Source organism: Berghia stephanieae, chromosome 3 (genome assembly GCF_034508935.2).
Source record: "Berghia stephanieae isolate SIO BIC M18660-M18661 chromosome 3, UCSD_Bste_1.3, whole genome shotgun sequence".
Lineage (NCBI taxonomy): Eukaryota > Metazoa > Mollusca > Gastropoda > Nudibranchia > Aeolidiidae > Berghia > Berghia stephanieae.
Window position 1 is genome coordinate 3,823,664 of NC_088362.1, and position 10,000 is coordinate 3,833,663.

At 34.6% G+C, this 10,000-nt stretch overlaps 1 protein-coding gene and 2 long non-coding RNA genes across 4 annotated transcripts in view; 1 reads left to right on the top strand and 2 right to left on the bottom strand.

The window, feature by feature from the left end:
- Nucleotides 1-10,000, bottom strand: part of LOC144967042 (neuropilin and tolloid-like protein 1) — a gene marked incomplete in the record, with an annotated part of 130,706 nt that overhangs the window by 87,765 nt on the left and 32,941 nt on the right.
- Nucleotides 1,226-6,268, top strand: LOC144967041 (uncharacterized). Of its 2 annotated transcripts, none has more exons than XR_013644309.1 (3): nucleotides 1,226-1,512; nucleotides 3,858-4,053; nucleotides 6,129-6,268. It is a non-coding gene; the product is annotated as an uncharacterized LOC144967041 (long non-coding RNA). The 2 variants fall into 2 exon arrangements; XR_013644310.1 differs by lacking the exon at nucleotides 1,226-1,512 and adding an exon at nucleotides 1,661-1,708.
- LOC144967040 (uncharacterized) lies at nucleotides 5,281-7,655 on the bottom strand. The gene is made up of 2 exons (XR_013644308.1): nucleotides 7,565-7,655; nucleotides 5,281-6,230 (listed from the first exon to the last, which is right to left on the bottom strand). It is a non-coding gene; the product is annotated as an uncharacterized LOC144967040 (long non-coding RNA).

Sequence of the window (10,000 nt, forward strand, 5' to 3'; positions counted from 1 at the left end):
TTTCCCTATAGATATTTATTTAATCTGGACGGATAGATACCGTAAAATGTCAGCCATAAAACACTAAGATTCGATCCATTGGGGAATGACGTGGAATGAATGCCGTGACGACCTTCGGTGTCAGACATGGATGTCTGCTGCTGTGTGTTGGGTGGGGGCTGGCATTGAACAGGGGTGGATCTGGGTGGATGTGAAGCGGCGATTTCCATGTGATTGGGCGTTCATTTGCAAGTGAAATGAAAAATTACTTTAGTTTTGGGTGAGGCAAGAGGGATAGAGTAATAGAATGCTGGATAGATAGGTGAATAGATGGATGGATGGATGGATGGATAGATAGATATTAGATAGATAGATATATAGATAGATAGACAGATAGATAGATAGATAGATAGATGGATAGCTAGATAGATAGATAGATAGATAGATAGATAGATAGATAGATAGATAGATAGATGGATAGCTAGATAGATAGATAGATAGATAGATAGATAGATAGATAGATAGATAGATAGATAGATAGATAGATAGACGGATATATATATATATATATATATATATATATATATATATATATATATATATATATATATTATATATATATTATATATATATATATATATAATGTAAATTTTCACTCACATTTTTTTGGCCGAGACGATGTGAGTGAAAATTTACATTATACATTAGCTCTAACCACCATTATCGAGCACTTTCGTACCTACAAGTACCCACCAACACTCAATATATATATATATATATATATATATATATAATATTATATATATATATATATAAACATATATATATATATATATATATATATATATATATATATATATATGAGATAACTACATGCTAAACTATATGTCTTAGGCTGATAGGCAGATAGGTAGATAGGCAGAAAGACGACAGACAGACAGACCGACAAACGGACACATGACCATTAGCAATGGTGACAATGAAAAATTCAGTAGAAACAAAAGCACCATAGGAATACTCACCACATTTGATGGATGCATAGTTACAATTGTAATAATAATGGGGATGAACGGAAACTGAAATATTTAGTAAGTACTTATATTTAATAATTCATGGTAATCGTCACTGTTTGCAGTCCGTATTTGAGATAGATACAAACTAAATTGGCAAATTCCGATACCACGATAAACATTTCGCTATAGATAGAATGCTGATGACGTCACGCAATGACCTACTTTAGTTCCGGATGGCAAAAGAACTTGGCTGGCTTGTAAACATTGATGTGAAACAAGCTCTAGTCCAATTTTTAAAACGTGAAACGTGCCAAATAACTGCATAATCATCGGATGCACTAGAAGACAGGGTCGAGATGGAGTCAAAATGTTCAGGTTACCATCCATTAGGAAGACGAAGGACCCAAAAATAATAAATTTAACCCAGCGGAGACAGTTGCAGCGATCAGAAGAAAGGGATTTGGCGATGGCTCAAATCTAACTTGCAGCCACCGAGTTTGCAATGATCATTTTGTTAAAGGTAAGAATTGATGGATAAATTAAAATCTTAAATATTATATATACGATATGAATTAATTTTAATTATTGTGAACAAAGCAAGTTTACTTCGCTCCAACATCATCATGTAGCCATTGTGGGCCATAGCATGTCACGGAGTTGGCGGCAAACGACCAAGGTCCTTGCCTTAATTTCTGACGTTGCAAGTTTATGATTTAGTAAATATGTGTTTTTTTTTCTTTTTCGTGGAAGAGAAATCAAATCAAAAATTTCAAACTCGGTGGTCTAACAAAATCTACGGAGAGATATTTCACCGATGTGACTTTTCTATGCGAAACTCCGAAGTTGGAGAAATCATCTGACTCATCTCAGACTCAGCAGATGTAATCTGTAGTCTGTAGTGTAGGCGGTCTAGAAGGAATCATTTTAATTTTATGGTCCATACACGGTCCGGATGGATGATCTTTTATTTGTTGTGTTTAGTTATCAGATAGGACCATGAATAATTCATGCATTTCTCGTGCAACATACTCTAAATCAAAACCAAATGCCTCATTACCGATAGTGATAAGGCTACTTTCGTTTTCAAGCTTTTTGGCTTTTATGAGATTAGGAAGTCTTTCACTGTTGTTCTGGTCATTCATTTTAGAATTATAATGTTCCAGTTTATAACTTATGCTTTGTCAAGATTATTTTATTGCATTTTTAAAACATGTTCTCCATTTGAAGAAATATTAAAAGTAAGGTTGCGTTTTTCTTAAGTTTTTTTTTTTCGTTCCTCCGTTGGTGGTGTATTGTAAAGTAACACGAACAAACTGCTTTTCTACACCTCTGTTGGACATGTAAATGCTAGTTTTTGACAGAAGTTTAACACGCTGCTTAGTGATTGCCAGTGTCAGTTTATAATGATAGTAATGGTTATTTTTTTACTGACAAAATTAATATTGTAATTATTATTATTTTAAATTTTAATCCAAAGAAAGAAACAATCGACCTCTATCAATCCACTAAAATGACTTTTCATAATTTTCATAGTTAGAAACTAATTTTAACTCAAGGTGAGGATTAGTTATAATGTTTCGTATAGTCATTGAATTAGGGCCTCCATATGGAATTTTTCCCAAATATGACAATAATAATAATTTAAAAATTTCAATTTAAAAAAATTGTCCTTTGGGATCCCGATACTTTAATTGCAGCTATGTGGTATAGTTATCACCGTCATTTTGGAAGGATTAGGGTTCCAGACCCGTTCTGAGCAGTTGAGTCATTGGGAAAGGAACTTTATTCACATTCTCTCACCATACTCAGGCATAAATTGGGTAACTGGCTTTTAACATAGGCCCTGTAAATTTGCCGGCATTTCTGGCAATTTCGCTCTGCCGGAACAAAAAATTAATTAAAATACTTTTTCATTTTGTTTAACAGCCTATTGAATTGGTAAAATTCTAAGAAAATATTCTGGGAAATGGGGATTTTTGCTCATGTTATTGAAAAAGCTTCAGCTCGAGGATTTTCAGGCAAGTTTTTCAGGGGGCAGATGCAGGCCTGTTAAACAGCATTGTCTCTTTCCGGAAAAAATGTAATATCGCCTAACAAGCGTCATGTCTCGACCTGCATGTAAAGTCTTGCTGTTGATAATAATAATAATGGTATAGATTTATAGTGCGCCAAACATCCCTTCATCAGGAGGGCTCTGGGCGCAAAACATAGATTAACTTAATCATGAAGCCCTAACACAGTACACGAACAACGCTAATTATACACATAATCAAAAGAAAGCCTGTCGGAATAAGAATGTCTTCAATCGACGCTTGAATTCCTCTAGTGAAGAAGTGTTGGCTATAAACCCCTTGCAAAGCGCTTTGAACAAATTTTCATTTCATGGAAATTGCACTATATAATTGTTCTACCCTTGTTCTAATTTGACAAAGCTTGATGTCAATTTAACGGAAAGCTTAAGGATTGTAAAAAAAAATAATTAAAAAATTGAGCTTTATATTATAGCGCAATATCCAATAAATGCGCTCAAAGCGCTTTACAAGGGGTTCCTGGTCAACAGCAACATTTAACATGTAGGACGGGACATGACGCCTTTTAGGCGACACTACAATTTTTCGGACAAAGAAAACGCTGTAAACGGCCAGGTATTCGTTTTACACCTGAGTACGGTGAGAGAATGTGAATAAAGAGCCTTTTCCAAGGACTCAACTATGCGTCGAGCACGAGGCTCGAACCCATAACCTTCCGATCCAAAATCGAGTGTCATACCACTAGACCACATAGCCACACAAGGACCAGGACCAGATTGTAATAGGCAAGAAATGACGTAATATATTTCAACAATCAATTTTTTTGCCTTTACAGGAAGGCCAGCATCACTGCTTGATGAAACTGATCCTGATTGGGTTCCAACGTTAAAGCTTGGACATGGGGCAGAGAAAAAAACAGACCATTACTCATGTCTTAAAGATAGGAACAAACGCAATGACTGCAGGCAGCAACGGCTCTAGTTGAACAATCAACAATTGGAGAAACTAGCTCAATCATTGACCATGTAAATGTAAGTGTATTGATTGTCTGTTTAAAACAATATTTATGTAGGCATGATATCTCTTCCTACATGTTAATGTTAATGTTTCTGTTGGCTTGGGACATCTTGTAGAGTGCTTTGGGTGGATATTGCATGCGCTATATAAAAATAAAAGCAGATCTCACTCTCAGGAAATTTAATAGGTCCAAATCAAGCAATTTTTTGGGAGTAAAAAGTGAGATTAGCAACGTTTGTGCCGTTCATTACACTTTAAGGTCATTGCATTGCCAGTTGAAAGGAAGTTGAATAGAGAGTGAAAAGATTGTAGATCTATGCACATAACAATAGACAAAGGGCACAAAATCATATTTCATATTGCAAAGTTAAGACACAAATCTATGACTATGAGGAATGTAATAAGACAAAGGGGAATAGAGCACATATCAAGTGACTTCATTTGCTCATAAGGTATGTAAGGAATGCCTGTCTGGTGAGCCAGTAATGAAGTCAAAAGTTTGTCCAAATTGTTGGTGCAAGAACTGACATCAAGAGAAGTTTTTTTTCAAATAACCAGACTGTACAAAAGCTTACATGGTTGAGTTTTAAGACTTTTAACTTCAGAGATAATAAATAACTGAACAAAAACCATCACTTCATTTGAATCAAAAGCTTTGTCTTTATTATGTTGATTAATTTTGTTTTATTGAATGAATGGGCAATGACAATTAATAAAAGAGGAAGATCCATTAAATTTGAGGGCAATGAAATGAATACTATTGTGAGCATGTCCTTCTATGCTATGGATAGGTTGCCTTTTACGATAGTTCATACACAATTAGAAAATCCTGAAGGTTTTTGTCTTTGACTATAGCGTAACAAATTTTAAAAATATAGATTCTCTTTATTCACCTCTAGGGAAAATTTGTCTTTGGAGTCTATTCTAAAGGGAGACTGAAATAACCCAGCCATTGCCGCAACACAGCGCCACAAACTGAGCTAGGGCTGAGGTGACTTGCTCAAGGCCACACAACGTAGTGACAAAGTGTTCTTATGATGAGATGGATAGAATTAAATGAGTTCACCCATATTGATTTATTCCTCAATTATTAAGATCTGGGAGGAAATGTTTATTAACCTTAATTATGCCGTTTAAGCTAAATGAATATATTAATATTATAGTCTACATGTTATTTTTACAGCCAATTGTCATTTCATTGTGGTAAAAGGCAATCTGCACAAATCAGCAGAATGACCAATCAAACCTTTTTTTTACAGAAGCATGTACCTATTCCCTATGTATGTACAAAATACACACGCTGGCAACAAATTAAATAAAAAAAATTAATAAATTATATGGCATAAAAGAAAAAACAAACATTCCCAGAAATGTAAAATATTATGGGCTAAGTTTGTCCATTTTTATTGGTTATAGCTAGCGGTATCTACAAGAAGTTGATGGTTAGGTGCAGCGCTTGTAACACTCAATGGAATTTCCCGTGTAGAGAGAACATATATGTGTGTTTTTTTTTGTATACTGGTGTAGGAAATACAGTTCTTATTTTTTTTTTCTTTTTTTGGCGAAGGCCAATAATTGCCCGAACATTACAGTACAGCAGATTTTCTGAGCATACATAGTTTGATTCCACAGGTGATAGAATTACATTTAGTTTTTAAAATATTTGCGTGTTACTTGTAGAGTTTGTAAATAAATAGTTTTAGAATTTTTAGGTTTGCCAGTAATTTTGTGCTCGATGATAAATATTTAACATTTGCTGTCCGGAGCAATGGTGATCCACAACTCTATTTTTTTAAAAGAATAGATTTCCACATAAATATGCCAAACCATTTTGGAATTCATCATAAGGTTCAGGCACTATTGGAATTTGAAGTTGAAGTCAAAGAAAAACTTTTTTTAAAAATTATTTTGACCTGTAAAATGAATGACTTGCGTATTTGAGGAAATGGGGCTTAAGTTTTCTTTGTTTTCAAACATATTAAAATATTAAAATTAAAATTCCCAGTGACACGATAGACGCCAGAGGTGGTAGGTCAATAATGTACTATTTGCTCTATGTATTAACTTAATCTTGGTATTTCTTTTACAGGATTGTGAAGACAGACATTTCAGGTTCCCATCTTGATGCTGAGCAGAAAGCACTTGTCGACACACGGAGTCCACTATAACCCAATTTTTGGGAATGGCGAACCTGAAACGAAAAGAAAGCAGTCAGACTTTTTATTCATTCTTTTCCAATAATGCTTGATTTTATATACCTTTGTAATCCTTTTCATTCTTTTCATTAGACTAATACATGTGTTAAACATTTTTACTTTTGCCCGAAATGTTTGTGAAAAAATTGTACTAGTTGTAGTATTACTACTAGTAGTAGTAGTATTACTTCTGTTATCATTATTATATAGCAATGACTATGAAAAATGTTTTTTTCTCTTTTTGAAGAAAATTTTTGTCTAAAATCCAAGCCCTATCTCCACTGAGTAAAAATGTTTTTGAATTTTGAAAATCCATTCATAAATAAACAAGTTATACAGTTTTAAAGGTGTCATTTATTTGGATGACCCGCAAAGAGGAAAAAAACGCGAAAATATGGGACGCTTTTTTGGCATTTTTTTTCGACCTTTGGTTGTATCTTGCGTAATAAGTGGATTAAAAGATTGAAACTTGAAGAGCAAATTAGGATGGTGTTTTGTAAAATATGGGAAAAGTACTCGTCATATTCATATGAAATTTTACAACCAAAAAGAAGAAATGTTCATGTATTACCTTGTCAGCGACAAAACCTCCACGCCCGGTAGTTTTAGAAATATTTTACTCCAAAGAGTAAAAATCTATTTTTAACGGTCTTCTGGTAATCGCACGAGTTTTGTCGCTTGACATAATCTAAAATGACCTTTTTTCTAACAGTGTGCCAACTTTCAGTCATATTCATAGATAAACAGCGTCGTAATTAATTCGTCCCATATTTTGACGCGAATTCGGGCACTTCGTGAGCGAAAAAGAGGCCCAAAGATTTGTGCGGGATAGTCATTGCTATATTATATGTTCTGCAATAATATTCAAAACCTAATAATATTTTTGAATTGGCAAATAAATAAATAGAAATCCATTGTATATTTAAACATGAAGTTGGAGCACAAATAGAAAATAAAGTACTGTAATGACTTTTTTAAAAATTTGTTTTATCCGTTGCTTTTGCAATTTGATGGTGAATGCTTGACTGAGTTCTCATTTTTCTACCCTGGGTGTGGGGTCATTGACCTTCCATTGTGGGCAAGGTCATTATTGCTTTCTTCACCCCCCTATGTCTGTATTCCTTTTTCAGGTAGCTTTCTATCTTTGTTTTGGAATAAGATTACATGCTTTTTTTCCCTGTCCTTAGATGAGAGAGTGACAAATGGATGTAAATTTATTTTGTAAATTTATAATCAACATTTTATAAACAATAGACTGGGTGGGGTCTTTGACTTCCCATGGTGGCAAGAGGTCATGCTGTGTCCTCTATCCCTTATATTGGGGGGTTACCTTAGCAGCTAGTACCACTTTCCCACAGCTAGGAGGCTTAAACCATTTTACATCCGTACCCATCCATTGTAGGCCTGATTATAAGTAGTCAGTCCCCTGTAGGCCTGAAAAAAAAATTGTGGCAATGGTGGTAATATTATTAATTGAAACTAGAGGATAAAAACTGTTGTTATCACACTTAGTTAACAACAGTGAATTAAATTTGCTGTGAAATGTGGAGTACTCATCTGAAAGGTTATTAGAATTATTCAGAGAGACACAATTCCATACCTCAACATCAGCCGTGGGGCTAAAAATTATATAGTTGGGGGATTGAGTAAAATATCGAATAAAAAAGTAGTCATTCAATGGAGCCGAAGTTTAACCTGGTTTGAAAAGCGCGAAACGGACCATAGCCATTGTTACCCTTTAGATAGGACTCTAGTCTATGTCAAAGTACTTTCCGCTAGATCTAACAGACTCAGCTACCCAATCACTGCTGGATTGACAAGGGGAGTGGGATTAGAAAAAAAATATTCACTCGGGATCAAGCTCAGTCCCTTGGAATGGGGTGGGGCTTTTAAAACAGTCCTATGGGCATGATGTTTTGTTACTGTATTAATCAGTTTAGATTTGGACTCGGGACCACATTGATTTCATAGTCATTGCCTGCCCTGGTGTTTTTAATTTAAATTATTATTTATAATCTTTGGTGAATTCGGAGGAATTCATCACCTTAAAGGCAAAATCGTTGAAATTTGAATGTAACCACAAAGACTCATTGATCCACTACTTAGACTGACTTAACTTAGACTAAACTTACTGAGACTAAGACTAAGATGATCACGACTCGTGAAGCAGGTCATATCATATATTAATATTCCCGTGTCAGGTTCGACATATCTGTCTTCTGTGATTTTTTGAGAATAAATCTTACAATTAGCCGTGGATGGTGTAACATAGTATAGGTATAGCATAGGGAAACGATTAAATAATACAGACTTACCGTGAAAAGTGTAGACCGTGTAGACAGAAACTTGTGGTCGTGACGAGGTAATTCGCTACATCAAACGATGAGACTGGCTGTAGTTCCTAAAGATTATGGCACCAGTCGTGTTCACAAATGGCATAGGGGTCTACATCATTAACGGGAATTAAAAAAAATATATATTTATGTCTAGAACCAGAAAAATACGGAAGATTATCGACAGAAACTAATATTTTACTATTCTACGCCATTGTCTTCCATTGCTTTCTGCCAGCCGGAAGTAAACTTCCACTCCGATCAGCTGTTTAACCGCATACTATCTATAGGGAATGAGAACAGCGGAAGAGTAGCGTCCCTTGATTGGACGTCACCTTACAGAGAGAATGTCAATTTGGTTTTGAAGTGTCTCAAGCCGCTTTCACCGAAAGTGAGGACGAGAGACGCATGCGCATAACCAACATGACGTTCTCTCTCTAATAACTTTTCCGCCGGTGACGTCACAGACTATGGGTGACGTCCAATCAAGGGGACGCTACTCTTCCGCTAATCTCATTCCCTATTCCGGATCTAATTTAAAAATTCAAACAGAGTTCATTCATGATGGATATTTGGATGAAAACATTAAAATCAATACCGCTTCCAATCCAACATAGTTAAACTGTTTAATTGTATGACATTGTTAATGCATTGCGTATTGATTTTCTCTTGATAGATCAGATCCAGTGTCTGTCTTCGGTGATAACGACGATAATGGAGAGTGACAATCAAACAAAATGCATAGAGAATCAAAGACAGGTAATCTTTAAATGTGCATAATATTAAATAGGCGTACAATTTAAAGAAGATTCGTAGATATAGGGAATGAGATTAGCGGAAGAGTAGCGTCCCTTGATTGGATGTCGCCCATAGTCTGTGACGTCACCGGCGGAAAAGTTATTAGAGAGAGAGAACGTCATGTTGGTTGTGCGCATGCGTCTCTCGTCCTTATAAACCAATTGACGGACACATATATAAATAAAAATATTATAAGCGACAGCAAAAAAAATGAAGTGACTGACAATAAATACATTAGTAGATGTATCTATGTAGATAGGTAGGAAGGTCGATAAAGAATTAAACAGGTGACTTTTAGATAGTTGGCAAGACAGCTCAATAAATTTGATATATACTTAAAAGGCGACATAGATAAATATGGATTGGTAGAAAGACGGATTGAAAAATAAATAGAAAAATAGGTAGATGACATATTGGTAGACAGAAAGATGGATAGATAACATATAGACAGATAGACTTATATAATATATATATATATATATATATATATATATATATATATATATATATATATATATATATATATACATAATGCAATAAACAGTAACACAGTAACAGTTACAGTAAAAGTTACATATAATGAGATTCCCTCATCAAATTTACATTTTAGATTATTATTTGGGTGCCAAACACTA